This window comes from Trachypithecus francoisi, unplaced genomic scaffold (assembly GCF_009764315.1).
Source record: "Trachypithecus francoisi isolate TF-2019V2 unplaced genomic scaffold, Tfra_2.0 Lachesis_group9, whole genome shotgun sequence".
Classification (NCBI taxonomy): domain Eukaryota; kingdom Metazoa; phylum Chordata; class Mammalia; order Primates; family Cercopithecidae; genus Trachypithecus; species Trachypithecus francoisi.
The window spans coordinates 43,291,686-43,310,936 of record NW_022681474.1 but is presented as its reverse complement, the minus strand read 5'-3'; the positions used below and the strand labels follow the sequence as shown (position 1 = coordinate 43,310,936).

Here is a 19,251-nt window from a genome sequence, read left to right as displayed (position 1 = left end):
GCTCACCAAGCAGTTAACATCAAGGGAAACGTGTCCTGAGGGAAGGGAAAGCAGGGCAGGGCAAGGGTGTAGTTGGGTAGACAGCAGGGCAGCCACTGGTGTAGGGGCCAGATAAGACTTCTCTGGGGAAGTCAAGGCCTGCAGGAGGTGGTGTCTGCTGAACCATGGAGGAGGGTACGGTGTCCTGGCAAAAAAGGCAGAGGTGTCAAGACCCGTCTGTGAGTGTGCAGCAGGTTAGAGGAATAAATCTGGTGTGACTCTAGGGAGTGGTCAGATTTGGGGCTGAGAGGTGGTCCTAGGACAGATGCGGAGAGCACCTAAGTCACATCGACAAGTGTGGCTTCTGTTCTAGAGGCAGCAGGATCTGTGGAATGACTCTGAGTTAGAAAGTGATGTGATTAGGGTCTCTGCCTCCAAGTGGAGAAAGGACTGAGCGCACAGGTGTGGGTGGAGGTCCGGTGTGGGATGGCAGTAGCCTGGGAACAGGTGACAGCAGTAGGACCAATAGATGTCAGATCAATTTAGAGGCTGACTTGCCGGGATCTGGTGACTGATTTTAGGTGGGGTGCAGAGAGAAATGAGACTGAATCCCAGATTTGGGACTCAGGCAACAGAATAGATGGCAGTGCCAATCTTTGGAAGACGAGTGAGGGAGGAGGGGAAGAGAGTGTGGTAATGATGAGTACATGTGGGAACTGTGGAGGCTGAAGTGATTGCAAGATGATCAAATGCAAAGTGTAGCAGGCAGTTGAACATTTTGGCCTGGAGAGGAAATGTGGGCTGAGTACAGCGACTTGGGAGATTTTGGTGTCTAACAGGGAGTCGATGAGCTTGCCTGGAAATGAGTGGAAATGACGCAGGGTGCAGGGCTCAGGACAGAGACCTGAGGAGCCCCAGGATTGAAAGAGCAGGAACAGGGGTACATAGCAGCCTGAAAGAAATGGCACAGAAAAGTTGAGGTGAGGACCGAGAGGAGCAAGGGGGAAAGTGTTGAAAAGAGAGGCAGCGGACCCCAGGAAGAAGGCAAATCAGATCAACCGTAGGACTCAGGCACAACCAGGCCTTGGTGACCTTGGAGACTACTCTCTTGGAGGAGTGGTGGAAGGGGAGCCAGTGGGGAAGTGAATGAAGGCTGGAGCTGCTGAGGAACACGGGATCAAGATCAAGTGGAACTTCAGACGAGAGGCTTGGGCATGTCTATGAGCTGACTGGAAGAGCTGCTACAGAGGGGCATTCCGGCCTCAAACCTAGGGCCTTTGGACAACAGCCACTTACAGTAGTCCCACCTCATCCCTGGGGGATGCGTTCCAAAACCCCAGTGGATACCTGAAACCATGGATTGTACCAAACCCTATGTATACTATATTTTTTCGTAAACATACACACCTATGATAAAGTTTAATTTAAAACTTAGACATAGTTGCCCAGTCGCAGTGGCCCACACTTATAATCCTAGCACTTTGGGTGGCCGAGACAGGGAGATCATTTGAGGCCAGGAGTTCGAGACCAGCTTGGGCAACATGGTGAAACCCCATCTCTACTAAAAATGCAAAAATTAGCCGGGTGCGGTGGTGGGTTCCTATAGTCCCAGCTACCTGGGAGGCTGAGGCATGAGAATCACTTGAACCCAGGAGGTGGAGATCGCAATGAGCTGAGATCTCGACAATGAACTCCAGCCTGGGTGACAGAGCGAGACTAAACAAAACAAAAAGAAGCTACACATATCTTAAGATCCAGTCTTGGAAGTGACAGGGTCACTGCCACCATATTCTACAGGTCAAAGTGAGTCACAGGCCAGCCCAAAATCAAGGAGTGGAGAAATAGATCTCATCTTTTGGTGAGAAGAGCTGCAAAGCATCTGGGTAATCTTTAATGCAGCACAAGACAGGGTGCACCTACAAGAGAATCACTGATGGATCCACTGAGAAAATGGCAGGGCTAGGGTTCCAGGGCACTACTGGGATTTGCATTAGAGAAAAGCGTTTTGTTCCTGGTTGTATAAACCACTTTGTACATTTCCATCTCCTTGTACAGTAGGTAGGTAGAGACAGCCTCTAATAACAATATATTTCATTGAGTGCTAATATATAGCCTTAATCAATTCTCCCAAGGGGCCTGTGAGGTCAATGATGTGATGCCCATTTTACAAGTGAAGCAACTGAGACTCAGCAAGTCTCTCTCTCTCTCTCTCTCTGAGTTTGTGTGAATGTCTGTGTTGACTGTCTGCATGCACATGCAGAGATATTGGCTCCCTGCATCTGAGCAGCAGGAAGCATTAGAAGAGGAAACCCATATTGGATGAGAGTGTCCTTCCACACCCAGGAAAGGAGGGTTAGGATGTGGGAGCACTAGCTTAGGCCCTGGTAGCTGTGCCAGGGACCTGGGACCCTGAGATGGTGAGGTCCTCTCCTCTCAGAGCCAGAGGATGGGGAGAAAGGACGAGATGCTTGGCTACAGAAACCATGGACTGGTGGTGACCACCATTCCCACCACCCTAATCATGCACTTGTGATATTAATAAAAATAATTTATGTCATGTGACTGCTTTTTAACTAGCTGCTTTCAAGACTTAAGACCGGGATTATAAAAGGCATGCATTTATAAATTATTAGCCCAGAGCTCATAAGCACATATACTTTGGGGAACACTTTGGTAGCACTTTAAATTAATTTATTGTCATTCATTCCAGCTGTCTGTGATGTAAACCTTCAGCCATAAATTTGTACCATCATCTGACACACCATTAACTAAGGTGCTGCCCGAGCCAGAGCATACAATAAAACACTTGAATACAATTTCTGTAGGGACGGATGTCTTCCTTCTCCTGCTCCTTCTCCTTCTCCTTCTCCTTCTCTGTTCTCCTCTCCTCTTCTTTCCTCTCCTGCTAATGACAAGCAACACAGAGAGAAGGCAGGTGCTTGAGAGTTGTGTTGGCAAAAAAATCAGAGAGGGCAAGACCCACTCTGTCCCAAGGGCCTCCTCCAAACTCACAGGATTTTATCCCATGTACAGATGGGGTGTCAGAGGTCCAGAGAGGCCATGGCTTTGTCTAAGGCCACACAGCCAGCTGGAACCATGCTCTCCATCCTACTCAATGCCTCCTTGGTAGGTCGACTGAGTCTATGCTCCTGAGAACTTTGGCTTGGGCATGGATGACTCCTGGAACTCTGAGGGAAGCTTGGAGCAGGAAATATTTCTTTGAGGGGAGTTTCTGGCAGAGCAATCAGAAAAGAATTCTGGGGAGTGCCAGGCGAAGAGAAGAAAAGGATGGAGGGAATTGATCCCATGATCACTGCCTTAAATCAGCAGAGAGGGGCCCAGGGCGTACAGAGTGGATGCTTTGGAAAGTAGCTCCAAGGAGGACAATTTTGGATCCCATGGGGAGGGATTTGGTAGCAGTGGGAGCTGGCTGAGTTGGAGGGAGTCCCCATCCCTGGAGAAATGTACCTGGGGGGCCGTGGGAGGTGTAGAATGGTGTGTTCATGTCCTATGCTGCTGTAACAAATGGCCACTGAAGTTGTGATGTGAAGCAACAGGAGTTACAGTTACGAGGCCAGAACTCCAAAATGGGTACCACTGCGTTACAGTCAGGGTGTCAGCAGGGCGCAATCCTCCTGGGGGCTCTAAAGGAGAGTCCAAGGCTTTGTCTTTCTGGCTTCTAGAGGAGGTCTTGTCTTCCATCCTCAAAGCCAGCAGTGTCAGGCCGGGTCCCTCCCACGCTGCACCTCTCTAGGTCTCTCTTTTCTGCCTCCCTCTTCCATTTCCTGTCTCCTGTGATTTCCTCAGGCCCACCCACATAATCCAGGCTAATCTCCCCATCCTGAGGTCAGCTGATTAGCAACCTTAACTCCATCTGCAGCCTTAATTTTCCTTTACATGTACCCTAATATAATCACAGGCTCCAGGGATCAGGGTGTGGACATCTCTGGGAGGGCTGTTATGCTGCCCACCACAACGGGGAATAAGGCCCCTGAGGTCTCCCTCACACAGATAGATGCTCCTATCTGCAACCAGAGGAGGACATTTTATTGTTTCACTTAAGCAGGATGAAGGAAGAAGAAGGAGGAAAAGGAAAAATGAGAAAAAGGAAGAAAAGAGCCAGGGCTTGGAGAAGAGTAGAAGGTGAAGAATAAGGGGCAGGAGATGTGGTAGAAGAAAGAAGAGGAAAGAAGGAGGCTGGGTGTGGTGGCTCACACCTGTAATCCCAGCACTTTGGGAGGCTGAGGCAGGAGGATTGCCTGAGGCAAGGAGTTTAAGACCAGCCTGGGCAACATGGCAAGACCCTGTCTCTACAAAAATTAAAAAGAAAAATTACCCTGGTGTAGTGGCGTGTACCTGTCATCCTGCTACTGGGGAGGCTGAGGCAGGAGGATCACTTGAGCCCAAGAGTTGGAGCCTGCAGTGAGCTCTATAATTGTGACACTGCACTCACTCTAGCCTGGATGACAGAGCAAAACCCTGTTTCCCCGCCCCCCTCAAAAAAAAAAAAAAAAAGAAAGAAAAAAAAAAAGAGAAGGATGGAAAATGAATTAGGTCTCACATGAGATGGCTTTAGCCCCTGTACTCTCTGTAAGGTTGAGTTGAGCATCAGGAGGCCTGAGTTCAAATCCCAATCCTGCTGTGTACCTGCCTGGTGACCAGAAGCCAGCCTGCTGCCTGCTGTCTCTGGCTGAAGTGTCTCCACTGAAAAAAAAAGGGAGGTCCCACAGGCCTTCTGGCCCTGGCCTTTGATAGTTCTCCAAATTAAGGGTCTAAAGTAGGCTATGTTGAAGGAGACCGTTGGGGCGCCATTTTGGGGCCAGGCCATGATGGTGGGAATGCTGCAGAAGACTGCCTAGGAGGGTAGAGGCAGCAGCTGCCCCAGAGACCATCTGGCCATTGCTGCTCCTTGAGGGGATGGATGACTGTCAAGTCCAGAAGGTTCCCGGCTCCCGAGGTGGCATTCTTGAAGCTGCAGATATATGCCCACACCCGAAACAGCAAGGGGCCATGAGTTTGCCCCCTGCACCTGAGCTAGGGACAGATGTCCCCACTGTCCTTCTTGCCTTCCCTCCAGGAAGCCCTAACCATCTCAAGCGTCTGGCCCTGGGGGTTTCCTTGTAGCTTGGAAAGAGCCCTGGAAGAAGCTGGGCGTTCTCTGCTGACAGTCATGGCCTCTTTCTCTTGTACCCTTAAGGGAAGGGTCTTTCTGGAACCTTATCTGTCTGCCCTCATTTCTCTCAGGCCCTTACCTTGGAGAGTAGCAGTGCTTACCTCACAGGGCTGCTGGCAGGTAGCAGGACAAGCCCCCTACACAGCTCTGCTGCACAGTGTCTGGCACAGAACAGGAAGTCAGTGGGGTGGGGGCAGCCTTCCTGTCTGGTGCTCCTGGACATGCCGTGCGTGTTCATTTTCAAATATCCCTCCCCTCTGACCCCTGCCAGGGGCCCGGTGAAAAGAACTGCAGGTCTGAGCTCGTGGCTTCTCCTTATGTGACTGGGCCTTGGGGTTGATGTTATTGTCTCCTCATGTGTCTTGCTGGCCTGGGAGGGTCCTCAGAGGCCCCAAGGGCTGTGATGGCCCCAAGGTAGGATTGTGTCTGCCTGGCCTCTGGGGCTCCTGGTGCCACCTGTACCCCCTATCTGGTAGGTGCTAGGTCAGGTGCTAGAAAGAATGGATGTGTGAAGGAAGTGGTGAGTGAGTGGACTCCCAGCTGGGAGGTTATTTGCTCAGCAGCCATTCATTGCTCAGCTCAGCTTCTGAGGCAGGCAGGGTGGGAGGTGGGGCCTGCCCAGCTCTGAACTCTGTGGCTTACTGTGGGCTCCTGCCCTGCATGTGCTACCATGGTGGGTGTGTGGACCACAGGTATGAGGGGGAGGTGGGCGAAGGCTGGGGACGGGGGCATCTGTGGTTTGTGGGCTCTGAGCGTAGCCCCGAATCCTCAGCACCCGCTCTCGCTGGTACTCGAGTCTCTGCTTATCTCCAGCCAGACCTTGAAGAGCCAAGCACCAGTTCTATTAATCAATTATCTGCTGCCTGGGCTGCGAGTAAGGCTGTTGGGCCAGATAAACCCCAGGGGAGGGGAGGCGACCAGCAGACAGACAGGTGTGTGGGGGGAGCCGCCCCCTAATCTGGAGCATGCCCCGTGGTCAGCACATTTGTGATGGTGTGCACTGCCATGCTCACACAAGCTGGTGTGTTCTTGGGGCACACACATCACCTCTCCCATGGATACATACACCCTCACATGGTCTCTCCTATAAGCACCCTCGCATGCACACAAACCCACAACTGCACCTGGATCCCCTTGGCAGCACATCCCTACACACACCGCTCTCCCACCTACACAGTCACATATGACCTACATAAACATGCCGTCTCCCAACACCCACTTGTGGGGCCTGCTGCCCACACCTGCCACATGCCTTCACAATCATGCACAGCTTCACACACCTTGCATACACACGTACACATGCACTTGCGCCTTGCCAGGGCTCATGCTGAGGGCTTCCTTAGTGTTCCCTAGGCAGGTGGTGCCAGTGTGGATGGCCTTAGGAGGATTCTGAGGACAGACAGACCATTATCTGGAGTTCTGGTTGGTTGGTTGGTTGGTTGGAGTTCTGGCCAGGGAATCAGGAGACCTGGATTCCAGGTCTAAATTCACTGCCCACACAGCACCCTGGTTAAGTCCCTTTCCAGATTCAGATCTAGGTTTCCTCATCTGTGAGGTTGGAATAATGCCAACCCCAGTGGATGTTTCCGGGATCCAATCTAGAGCTATCACAGATGGGAACATGCTTTGTGGACACAGAGAGGATCAGTTTGTGTTATCCTTGTTCTGCTCACCGCCATCGTTATTGTTGACTGGCTCACCGCCATCATTATTGTTCCCAGCATCCTTTGGGGTGCTGGGAAGCCCTGACCTTGTGCTGGAAAAGCTTGGCTCGATCCTGGTAATCTTGAGCACTTGGCACCCCCACCCCTGCCCCAAATCACTGCAGCCCTGCCAGGGTCCAGTTCCTCACCCAGGCTGCCCTGCAACGAGCCTGTCCAGATGAGCAGCACCCTGGGGTCTCCAGTGCCCCCCAGCCAGGCCCTGCCCACCTCTTTGGGCCACACCTATATCTCCCTCCACCAAAGGGGCCGTTACTGCTCTCGGGGGGCCAGGCAGCTCCACAATGAAGTAGGACTTGCTGGGGTGGGCGGGGACAGTGAGGAGTGCCCATGTGGCCTGGGACTGTGTGGGTGTGCATGACTGTGGCTGCTCATGTCGAGGGGAGTGTTGGTGGGGATCAGGGAGTGTGAGTGTGTGTGTGATGTGTGTAGCTGTGTGAGCAGGGATGCAGCCTGTGTGGCTGTGTGAATATGTGAGGTGTGTGAGTGTTGGGGCCATCTGGGAGTATGAGGCTTGTGTGTGCTCGTGTCCCTTTTGGTATCTGAGAGTGGTAATGTAGTGTGTGTGTGTGAGTGTGTGTGTGGGTTATGGTGATGACTCTGGGGTGCTTTGGGATGTCAGTGTGGAGGCTTTGTGTGTGGGTCTATGTGTGTGTGTATCCATCTTTCTGTGTGTGATATGCCTGCATGTGTCTCTGTGTGTGTTTGTACTGTGTGGTGTGTGTGTATGTGTGAGTATCTATACCGTGTGTGGCATGTCTGTCTGTGGGGTGGGAGTGTGTGTTTGTGTGTGTGTGTGAAAGAGTGTCTGTATACCTCTGTCTGTACCGTGTGTGGCAGGTCTGTCTGTGTGTGTGTTTGTACTGTGTGTGTGTGTGCACGCTTGCGCATGCGTCTGTCTACGTATGTCTGTACCGTGTGTGGCAGGTCTGTCTGTCAGGTGGGAGTGTGGGTGTCTGGACGGGAGGCTGTGGTGCGGGTGTGGGGTGTGGGTTTCTCTGTCGGGCGTGTGAGTGTGAGTGCAGCGTGTGGTGTATGTGTGCGGGGGTGGTGTAGTGAGGCGGTAGAGAGGCTGGCAGGCAGGCGGTCAGGGTGCCCCCCCCGCACTTCCCTGTGTGCAGTGGCTGGGCTGACAGCCGGGCGGAGAAGAAAACTAGATGTCAGGGAAATCAGTCAGAGACAAATCGATTCCCTTTAGAGGTGAGAAAAAGCAGATGCCGCGGCTGCTGGTGGCCTGTTAGGCTCTGAGCCACATCCCTCGCAGCCCTCCCCCACTCCTGCGCTGCCAACACCGCCCCCCAACCCTCTGCCTTTGTGCGGGGCCTGCTGCCTGGCGGCCGCAGCAGCCCTTCCTGCAGCAGGGCCCCGCCTGCATAGAGCCCACGCTGGGCATGTGTGTGTGAGTGTGTGCCTGTGGGTGTGTGCATGCCTGTTTGTGATTGGGGAAGTACAGACGTCATTGTGGGCCTCAGCCGATGGCCCCACCTTGGAGACTTCAGAGGCTTCAGTTGGTGTCCCACTTGCTAAGGACAACGAGGGAACTGGACCAGGGATAGGTGTAAGAGGAGCTGTCCTTGGGCAGCACTTACGGTACCCCAGGCTTCTCCCTGCATGCACATCAGGCCCCAGCAGCATTGCTCGTCCTTTAGCCTAGTGAGGAAGGCTTATTCCCAGATCCAGCTGTCTGTCAAGCTGACCCAGATCAGCTGCTGGAGCCTCAGACTCCAGTGGGGGGGCAAAGACCAGCCTTGTGGCCTCATCCCTCCAGTGGAGCATGGGGCGTCACTGGACCTGGGAGCCTGCCCCAGCTGCCAGCAGAACTGCTCCTGCAGGATGGGGCCCTGACCTTTTCCTGGGCCTTGCTGACACCTCTGTTGTCAGGTTACTCCCCTACTCTAGATACCCCCACCGGCCACTCCCTTTCCCACTTGGTGGCAACAGCCAAAGTATATCAGGAAACAAGGGCTAAGCCTGCTATTGCACAGAAGCTCTGTTTTCAGAGTTATCCCAGGCCCTCCTAGCCTGTATCTGCTGTCACCCACTCCGCATAGTTACTGAGCACTTGTTCTGGGCCAGGCTCTGAATTCAGCACCCCAGGCCTGCCTTCAGGGAGCCTCGCATCTAGCTGGGGAAATACATCATGCTTCTAGCTGGGACTGAGAAGTACGGGGTGGGAAGAGAGGGCATAACGGGTCCCCACACCAGACCTGGCCTCATCTCCGCCCAGACTGCTGGGCTCCAACCTCCTCTTCTGCAGGCTCCCAGCGCTCACTCAGGCTGCTGCTTCTGTAGGCAGGGCCTCCCCACCTTTCTGCTTGCCCACCTAGCTCCTGCCCAGGAGCTCTGTCGTGGAGCTCTGAGCACGGCCGCCGCCTTTTCTCCTCACTCCACCCTGTCTGGGATGGGAGGCTCTGCAAGGCCAGTGGCCCCATCTTTCTTCCTTTGCAGGCCAGCCAGGATTTTTCTGGTATGGATGTCCCACTATTTGAGTGTGAAGTATTTGAAGCTGGAGCTGTTCAGCTATCAGACAGTAGAAGAAGTGGCTATTTCAGGGGCTTGGATTCTGTGATGCCCACACCCCAGGAATGCCCCTCTCTGACCCTCCCCTCTGCCCACCCCTGAGACCCTGCTCTCAGCTACCTACTGTCAGGCATTCTTGACACATCTCAGCTCACTCTGGAATCAGGAACTTGCATTGACAGACCTGTGTTTCCATCCCTGGCTCTCGCTGTGTGTCCTGAGACAGGCACTATACCTCTCTGGGCCTTGTTTCCTCCCCTGCTAAAGGGATGAGGATTCAGGCCCTGCTCACCACCAAAAAACTCAGGACAGGCGGTGGGTGCAAGAGAGCTGCTGGGAGTAATAGATGTTTTGGTGACTAGTGTTCATGGCGAAGGCTCATGGAACCCTTTCCAACCCCCACCTCTGGCCTGGATTCCCTGTGTCTAGCCAGATGGGAGAGGCCAAGGATCGATCTACAAACATTGATTGAACCAATTCTGGACCAAACCCTGTTGTGGAGAGATAACACTTGGCACAGAGCCCATGGGATGTGTTGAAAGAAATGACTTCTGAGAAGAGGAATGGACGGTTGTGTGGATGTGGAGTTGCTGGATGGCCCCTCCCCCTAGGGAGCTTACACTGTCACAGGACAGGAGAGTGGGCTCTGGTTCCAGTTCTGCTTCTGACCTGCTCCTGGCCTTGCTGTTCATCCCTCGGTAAAACTGAGAGCTTAAGCTCTGTGACCTTGGAGACCATTTCCTGCTGTGATATTAATACCACCGCTAATAATGACAGTAGCAGTAGAGGCAGGAGCAAGCATGCTAATATTAGCCACACCTGTTGAGGGCCCGGCACATGCCAGGCCCTGACATATGTGATGATGTCAGTCCTCGTGATGAGCTGCACTCAGCATCTCCATGTTGACTGCGAGGGGACCGCTGGATCCCAGAGCCAGGACAGAACTCAAGGCTATTTTGGTTGAGCAGAAAAGAGGTGTTCAGCTGACCTCAAGTACGGGAGGGTTGAGTGAAAAGAGTTTCATTGTGGGGTCCTGGGTGAATCAAAGCAGTGGAGTGCAGACAGAGCTGGGGCTGCGGTGTGGAGCTCCAGGGAGTCAGAGGCACCCTGTGCATCTGCCACAAGTCCCTGAAGCTTCAGTCCCAGCATCATCCCCAGGTACCTCCGTCTCCGCTGCTTCTCTGCTTCTTTCTGTTGCACACCGTCTCCTGCATTCATTTCTTCCTGTGTATCTGGCCGGGACCTCAGCCCCTGCTCCTTATAGACGTGGCTGCTCTGTGGCCCCAATTCTTCCCTGGCTTCCCTCCAGGCCTCCTTACAGGCCCTCTCCCTTGGCTGCCTTTCCAGTTCAGCGTGCACAGCCGGGTTCCTCCCCTCAACCCCTGCCGAGTCCCACACCACAGTCTGCCTCTGGATTGGTTGCCCTCTGGTCAGGCCCCGCCCCTCATCCAGTCAGCTGTGGTGGGCGGGGCACTTCCGCCAGCCGTCCTCAAGCCTGGCCTCAGGACCCTGTCACACTCTGAAAAGTTGTTGAGGACCCGAAAGAGCTTTGGTTTAGGCAAAATATTGTTAAGTATCTCTGGATATTTACCACATTAAAAATTAAAACTGAGAAATTACAAAATATTTATTATTTAACAGCAACAAGAATAAACACTACAAGTTAACATATATTTTTCATAAAAAATAACTATTTTCCTAAAACAAAGAAACTTGAGCAGAAGAGTGACATTCCTTTAGGTTTTTTTGAATCTCTCTGGTGATTCACTTCAGAGTAGACAACTGGGTTCTCCTGTGTGCTTCTTTCTGCATTCGACTTTTTGAGAGTCGCAGTCTTGAATCCTCTAGAAAATGCCGCTGTATGCTTGCATCAGTCAGCGTAAAAGGCAAATACTGCCTTCTAACTTTGCAGGCCCCCAAAGAAAAGCAGTGACTCAGGTGGTGCCTGAAGCCCCTGCAGGACCTCTTGTGAGTGCGGTGATCTTCCTTACCCTGATGAAGGCCAGAGGACTCCAGCAAACAGCCTAGGCAGGACACTGGGTTCCCAGAGCTCAGCCGTCCAGTGGTGGAACTTGGAGCTGACTTGGGGGCAGCTGAGGCTAAAAACAGCTTCCTGGAGGACGCAGTAGGTAAATGAAGCCACGAAAAATGAGCATTCTGGGGAGGCAGAAGGGAAAGGAGAAGTTTTCCAGGCGGTGTAAAATGATTGGGCACATCTTCAAAGTGGGAAAGTGAGGCATCGAGCCAAGGCTGGCTGAGACCTTTACACCCCGAGCACTGACAGGATCATGGTGGTGCTGAGTCCCACCCTATGTAGCTCAACATCAAGTTTATTTTCCATAGTGACACTAAACTTCCTTGCAAGTTGAAGTTAAAATAGCCTCTTTCTAGTTTCTGGATTGCAATCTTGTGGGTAAGTGTGCAGATGCAGGACTGGTCTCATTTTTTGATGCCATGCAGCGTTAACACCCGAGGGATGGGCTCCCTCTGCCTCTCAGGTCATGTATGGGCACTCAGGGTGAATGACGAGCAGGGTGGGTGGGGATGGGGGGCCTGAAAAGAACCTGGCAGCACTCCTAGAGCACCTGTGATTCAGGGCACCCTGTGCCAAGGGAGCAGCCTGGCCTGGAGCTGTCCTCTCAGCAGGGAGGAAGTAGAAGCCTCAGCCCAGCCTGAAACCTCCAAATCTGGGCAGGGAGTATGAACCACCTTCCCTGCAGCCTCCTATCTTTCTGCTTCCTTGTGGGGTGTGGACTTTGGAGGCTGATGGAAGGTTGCTGAGGAGGGGATGACCCTCACCCAAGCAGAGAGCTAGAGGACATGGGCTTGGTCAAGACTGGAGGTCTCAGGGTTATATGACGGCCTGTGGAAACGCTGACAGGGTAAACTCCAGCCCTGCCTCTTTTTTGTTTGTTTGTTTGTTTTTGAGACAGAGTCTTTCTCTGTTGCCCAGGCTGGAGTGCAGTAGTGTGATCTCAGCTCACTGTAACCTCCACATCCCAGGTTCAAGTGATACTCCTGCCTTGGCCCTCCGAATAGCTGGGATTACAGGCATGCCCCACCGTGCCTGGATAATTTTTGTATTTTTAGTAGAGATGGGGTTTCACCATGTTGGCCAGGCTGGTCTTGAACTCCTGACCTCAAGTGATCTGCCCACCTCGGCCTCCCAAAATGCTCAGATTATAGGTGTGAGCCACCACACCCTGCCGGTGCCTCAGTTTTCTTATCTGTGAAGCAGGGATGATGGCACCCAACTCCCGTGGGTGACTGTAGTAAAGGCAAAATGAGATAATAGAAATCTGGCATTTGGTGCAAAGCATGGGGCCAGCTCCCTGAGGCATGAGCTTTGTTTCATCTCCTGTGCAGTGCTATAGATCAGGTCCTGGTTCACAGGAATTGCTCAGTCAAATATTTTGGAGAAAAAAGTTAATAAACATATCAGTGGCTCAGGTAAGGTCAGTACCTTCCCTAGGCGAGACCTAGTCCATCTACCTTGTTTTACAGATGGGAAAATAAGACCCAGAAAACAGAAAGCACATGTTTAAGGCCATACAGCAAGTTAGTACCTTACCTGAATATTAAACTGAGGCCCTGCTACCATCAGCCATGGGACCCACAACAAGGAAGTCCTGGGTGTCTAGGGGAGAGGTTTGGGCCCTCCTCTATGTGTGTGTGTGCGTGTGCAAGTGTGTGTGTCTGGGAAGCCAGAAGATTACACTCTTCTATCTAGGCCTTCTAGCCCTTGCTGGAAGGCCTGTAGTGAGTGTGTGGCCTGCCTCACTCTCTGCACACTCCGCCCTGTTTATTGAGATTTCCGTGCAGCCTGAACTCCTGTGGGGAGGTGTTATCTTCTGGACCAGAGCCCTATCTGCCATGAAGCCATTGTGGTGTCATAAGGGCTTCTAAGAGATCCCAGGCTGGAGATGGAGAGCAGAAGATTTGAAGAGGTGGGAGGCAGGGGCTGGTGTCATAACCCACTTTCCACCCCTGGGCTGGGAGGGGCACTTTGTTTCTCCCTCCTGCTGAACTCTCCCAGGCCAGGTGACCTCATCTTGCTCCTGTGCTTGTTTTCCAAAGGGTGTTGTAAGTCGACTGTCTGCTTTCTTCCACCACAGTCAAAGTGTGGCCTGTGGAGCAACAGCTTCAGCCACAGCTGGGAGCTGGTTGGAAGTGCAACATCTCAGGCCCCACCCTAGAACATTAACGTCTCTGGAGGCAGGACCCAGGAATCTGTTTCACCAGCCCTCTTTTGATGCTTAGAAAAGTTTAAATATCACTGCTTTACTCTATTTCTCAACAAAAAGATGACACCCAGTTTGGCTAGAATTAAAAGGGGTGGGTGTTTCCTGGCAGGTTTTAGAAACGTATTTAAATGGTTCCGTTGTCCATTCATCCATCTGTCAACCCATCTATCCATCCAGCCAGCCATCCACCCTCTTTTCATTCAATAGACTTTCAGCTGCACTCGGAAGTTGAAACGGGAAGGCTCAGGAGCCCGGGCTCCTCCAGCTTGCGGTGAGGCACCACTGTGTGGCAGAGGAGATGGCCTCTGTCCCATTTATCCTCCAAGTGTACCCATGGTCTTCAGGCCAATCACTTACTTGAATCTGAGTGTGTCTCTGATCTATAATCCTAAAAAAACTACCTAATGCAGGGGTCCAAGAGGGAAGGGGGAAGAAATTGCATGCACTTGGCGTCTATTGTGTACCAGGTGTGTTCACATGTGTTATGACCTTCCACTCTTCCAGCAGCCCTTCATACTGGGTAGTATTATTCTTATTTTATAGATAAAATATTGAGGCTGAAAGAGACCAAGGCCGCAAGCATAAAAACCAAGATTGGAACCAAAGCCAGTTCTTCTTGATCCCAGGGGCTGCACCCTTCTTCTGTTCCATGTTTCATTATTCTTAGTGGACCTGGGGATCAATAGCTAGAGGTTAAAGAACAAACTGATTTGGGAAGTGCTGCCAGTGCTGTCCTGAGTGATGTCTGGAGATTAGCAGGCTGGCTGTGAAGTGGTGAGCTGCCCATCACTGAACTATGCAAGCAGAGACTGGGTCATGGTGGTCATGGTGTTGGTCCTGTATGAGTGTAATGTGGGGAAGGACTGAGACCAGATGACCTTTGAGGGCCTTCTGCTCTCTGAGGTGGGCCTGCTTGGTTCTGCTCCCAGGTCAGTGCCCCATGAATGGAGCCTCTGAAGCCAGCTGCTCATTATCTGTGGATCCTCTGTGGGGACACTGCCAGCTCCCAAACAGGAAACATGTCCAGAAATCTGTAATTAGAGCTGGGAGCCACAGGCCTGAGAGGTGCCTGCTGCAGCTTCAAGTGCAGACACGCCACCCTGGTTAAGTCCCTGGGAGAGAACCCAGTGAGTCACGCCCTCAGAACTTCTCCCTGCCTGTGGCACCCCCACCCCACCCCATTCCCCTTGGAAGGAAACCTGTGTTGGCCAGGAACCTACTGGTTGACTGGGTTTCGTATATGTTCTCTCCTCTGTTCCTCCCCAGAACCCTGGGAGAGAAGAAACGTCTGCCATGATGCAGGCAAGGAACCCAAAGCTCCCAGACATCACATGGTTCACTCAAGGTGACCCTACTGTGGCCCTTGCCTTTTTGAGTGCCTGGTCTGCCCTCCTGATCCCTCTAGGAGAGAATGTCACAGTCAAAGGAGGGATGCAAGAGGCCAGTGGCACAGAGAGAGGTCTGTGTGGGCCTGAGTGGCTCCTGGGTCTTCCCCGACTGACCGTAACGCCCTTCAGCCTTTCTGAATCTGCCATGAAGGGACAGATCCCTGCAGTGTTCCTCTGCCAGGCTGCCTGGCAACCCATGGCAATTGTGGTGGTGTTAAAACATGGCCACAGGCCAGGCGTGGTGGCTCACACCTGTAATCCCAGCAGTTTGGGAGGCCAAGGTGGGTGGATCACCTGAGGTCAGGAGTTCGAGACCAGCCTGACCAACATGGTGAAACCCCATCTCTACTGAAAATACAAAAAAAAATTAACCAGGCATTGTGGCACATGCCTGTAATGCCAGCTACTCAGGAGGCTGAGGCAGGAGAATTGCTTGAACCTGGGAGGTAGAGGTTGCAGTGAGCTGAGATTGCACCATTGCACTCCAGCCTGGGTGACAAGAGCGAAACTCCGCCTCAAAACAAAACAAAACAAAACAAAAAAACACAAAACAAAACAAGAAACAAAAAACCACTACCACAACAAAAAAACATGGCCACAAATTATTTGACACTTCTTCTATGGAGAGATGGGGTCTATGTCCCTTCTCCTTCAATCTGGGAAGATTTGTGACTTTTTCACCCCATAGAGTATGACACTAAGTGAGTACAGACCATGCCCCTGCAAATTCTACTTTGTTTGCTGGAACACTCACTCTTGGAGCCCTGAGCCACCATGTAAAGAAGTAGGAAGATTCACTGTCCTGAAGCTGCCGTGTTGTGAGGAAGCCCAAGTCACACGGAAAGGCCATGTCTAGGTGCTCTAGTCAACAGTCCCAGCTGAGCTTAGCCATCTAACATCCTCAGCTGTTTTAGTTTTTCCTGAAATCCCAGAAATCATGGAATAGAGACAAATCTCTCCTGCTGCGCTCTGTCTGAACCGCTGACCCACAGAATCTGGGCACATAATAAAATCATTTTGTGCCATTAGGTATACAGTTGATTTGTTATGCAGCCATACATAACTAGGACAGCTATGCCAGCTATGAAGTGCCATGCGGTCATCTCAAAGGTCCCACTCACAACATCTTCTCCCTGTACTCCTGGGAAGCTGGCTGGGCTCATACTGCTAGTGCAAAGCATTGTACAAAGGGAAGGGCATGAGATTGGGGGGCCCTGCATCTCCTAGATAAGAACTTCTTCCACCCACTGCCTTCTCAGAGATGAGCACCCCAAATCTGGGTCTGCCTCAGGCCCTCTTGTGTATGACTAAGGGTATTGGCTGAGTGTGGTGGCTCATGCCTGTAATCCCAGTACTTTGGGAGACTGAGGCAGGAGGATCCTTGAGCCCAGGAGTTCAAGACCAGCCTGGACAACACAGCAAGACCCTGTCTCTACAAAAAATAGAAAAAAAAATTGGCCAGGTGCAGTGGCTCACACCTGTAATCCCAGCACTTTGGGAGGCCGAGGCAGGCAGATCACCTGAGGTCAGGAGCTTGAGACCAGCCTGACCAACATGGAGAAACTCCATCTCTACTAAAAATACAAAATTTGTTGGGCGTGGTGGCACATGCCTGTAATCCCAGCTACTTGGGTGGCTGAGACAAGAGAATTGCTTGAACCCAGAAGGCAGAGGTTGCAGTGAGCCGAGATGGTGCCATTGTACTCCAGCCTGGGCAACAAGAGTGAGACTCCATCTCAAAGAAAAAAAAAAAAAGCAAAAGAAAAAGATTAGCCTGGTATGGTGGTGGCGGTGCCTGTGGTACCAGCTACTTGGGAGGCTGAGGTGGGAGGATTGCTTGAGTTTGGGAGGTTGAGGCTACAGTGGGCTATGATTGTGCCACTGCACTCCAGCCTGGGTGACAGAGCGAGACTCTGTCTTAAACAACAACAACAACAAAAATAAAAGTCTTGATCCCTGTCACCTCTTCAGAGCTGTGAGCTCTTGGGCAAGTTACTGAACTCAGTTTCTTTGTCTGTAAGACGGGGATGAAAAATACCTACTCTGAGCATTATTGTTAAGCAGTTCCCAGCACACAGTCAGTGCTCTGATCAGTGTAGCCCATTACTGTTGCCCCAAAGTCACTTTCTTTCTGGACCCTGGTACCATCTCCACGTGCACAGGACTTTACAGTAAGTATTCCCTCATCCTCCCAGTAATCCTGTGGGGCAGGTAAGCATCATCCCCACTGCGGCTCCAGGAGACGTGGCCCCATGGCCAAGGTCTCAGATATGGACCCTGAGATTGGGGCTATTTCTGCTCTTGTTGAGCCTCTTCTGGGATTTGTCTCCACATTCTCTGCTGGAACTCCTGGCTGACTTGCCCAGTCTCCTCCTTCCTTCTAGTCTCTCCTGCCTCTGACTTCTGGAATCTTAGCCCACGTGACTTTGGATAACTCCATTTCCTCATCCGGGTCTCAGTTTCTCCATCTTTAGGATGTGGAAGTTGGGTTGGCTGCTGTCTCAGAGCCTTTCAGGTCTAAGAGAATCAGGTCGGTTTTCCTGTCTTTTATTTCCCAGGATGGCTTGCCCACAGGACTGCCTACTGCTCCTCTCCAAGCTGAACCTGCCCTGGCTGTGAACAACCCAAGAGAGTCCCATATCCCTGAGTCTGGGTCAGCAGGGCCAACCCCTGAGAAGAGAGAAGGGCCACCAACCTCTCTTCCAGGAGCTAAGGTGCTGGGGCATTTGCATCCAGCTTGGCCACACTCTCAGTTTTGCCTGGCAATGTGGCCAGGTGATGGGCCCACCCAACCAGGCCTGTCCTCAGGGCTTCTGCCCAGCTGTGGTCCTAGTGGCAGCTCTGGGTGGCAATGGGCTCTTCAGCTTCCTGACTTCTGGTGGTCCAGCCACTGTTGCTTCTCCTTCTGTTGGCTCTTTCCTGGCTAACTTCACTGGTCCTTCAGGCTGATCTGAGACCTTACTTCCTCCAGGCAGCCTTCCCTGTTGTGCGATGTCAGGCTCTTCCTTGGTCTTCACAGAGTGCAGAGAGGATCCTGGTTGCATTGCAGTCTGTAACTGCCTGTTTCCTTACAGCTTCCCCCTCTAAGACCTTAAGCCCCAGCAGGGCAGGGCCCATATCTGTCTTGCTTGCCTCTGCTTCTCCAAAACCCCATACAGTGCTGGTGCTCAGCAAACACAGGTTGACCAAATTAACTTTTGATAAAGAAACAACTAACTAGGGCAATGATGCTCCTTACTGAACCTAATCCAGCCTCATGTGACTGCACCTTAAGCCAGACCAGGAAAAGATGACTTCAACAGCATGTAATTTTGGTCCTTATAGGACTACTTTTACTGAAATGTCTATTGGTATGTATTAATTTTGCTCCCCCAAAACATCTCCATGAGACTTGTCTTTGTGTCTCTTCTGAGAATTTTATAATGAGGACTGTTGGGAAACATGTTGTAAAGCAGACAACAAGAAACAGCTATGACTTTCCCTTCATCAGGCTTTATGGGTTGATTTACTAATTTTATATCATGGACATGTGTGATTGATCAGATTTCTTCTTTTGCACTTGCTGCCAGGGAGTTCAAATCTAAAATTTTGACCCTTTGAAACAACATTTACAACTGTATGGTATTCATTTTTGATTTAGCCAGATCTCTGGCCCTTCTTCTGTTTTGCTTCTTATACTCCTATCCATTTCTAATTTAGGTTTTATTGTGGTACTTTACATATCTTTATAAATCTCCTATTTGTAGATTTACATATGCTTTCAGTCACTTTTGAGGGGAACAAGGCGAGTTATGCAAAGTACTTCAGAGCACACTATTCCTGGGCTGACCTTCGGCCTACAAGCTAAAGAGTGCTGGTACTAGGTCTGCTTTGGGACACAGGGGTCTTCTCCTGTCTCAGCTGTGGCCATACAGATCCCCGGCAGCCTGGTCCACATGCTGCAGGCTATGTGCTGCCAGGCTGTGCACTGGGTTGTTATCCCCTGACTTGAATGGGTCTAGTTCCCAGGCTTCCTCCTGAGCTGCTGGCCTCACCACCCTGCTGCTGGCATCTTGTCCAGCCTTGCCTCTGTGCTTCCTGACCTCCTGCCTTCTCTCCCTTCTGTGTAGATGCTCAGTGCTGCCCTTGAGAAACTGGCTTAGCTCCCTTCTCAGCTAAGACTTGACCTTGTCCCTTGTATGTGGGCTGATTCCAGTTGCTATGGGCAACCACACTTGGCCATCCAG

General features: G+C 51.8%; 1 long non-coding RNA gene across 1 annotated transcript; it reads right to left on the bottom strand.

Annotated features, from left to right (window-relative positions):
- Positions 1-10,182: 10,182 nt before the first annotated feature.
- Positions 10,183-16,555, bottom strand: LOC117082497. Its single transcript, XR_004436633.1, has 3 exons — positions 16,546-16,555; positions 12,960-12,964; positions 10,183-10,566 (listed from the first exon to the last, which is right to left on the bottom strand). It is a non-coding gene; the product is annotated as an uncharacterized LOC117082497 (long non-coding RNA).
- Positions 16,556-19,251: the final 2,696 nt, after the last annotated feature.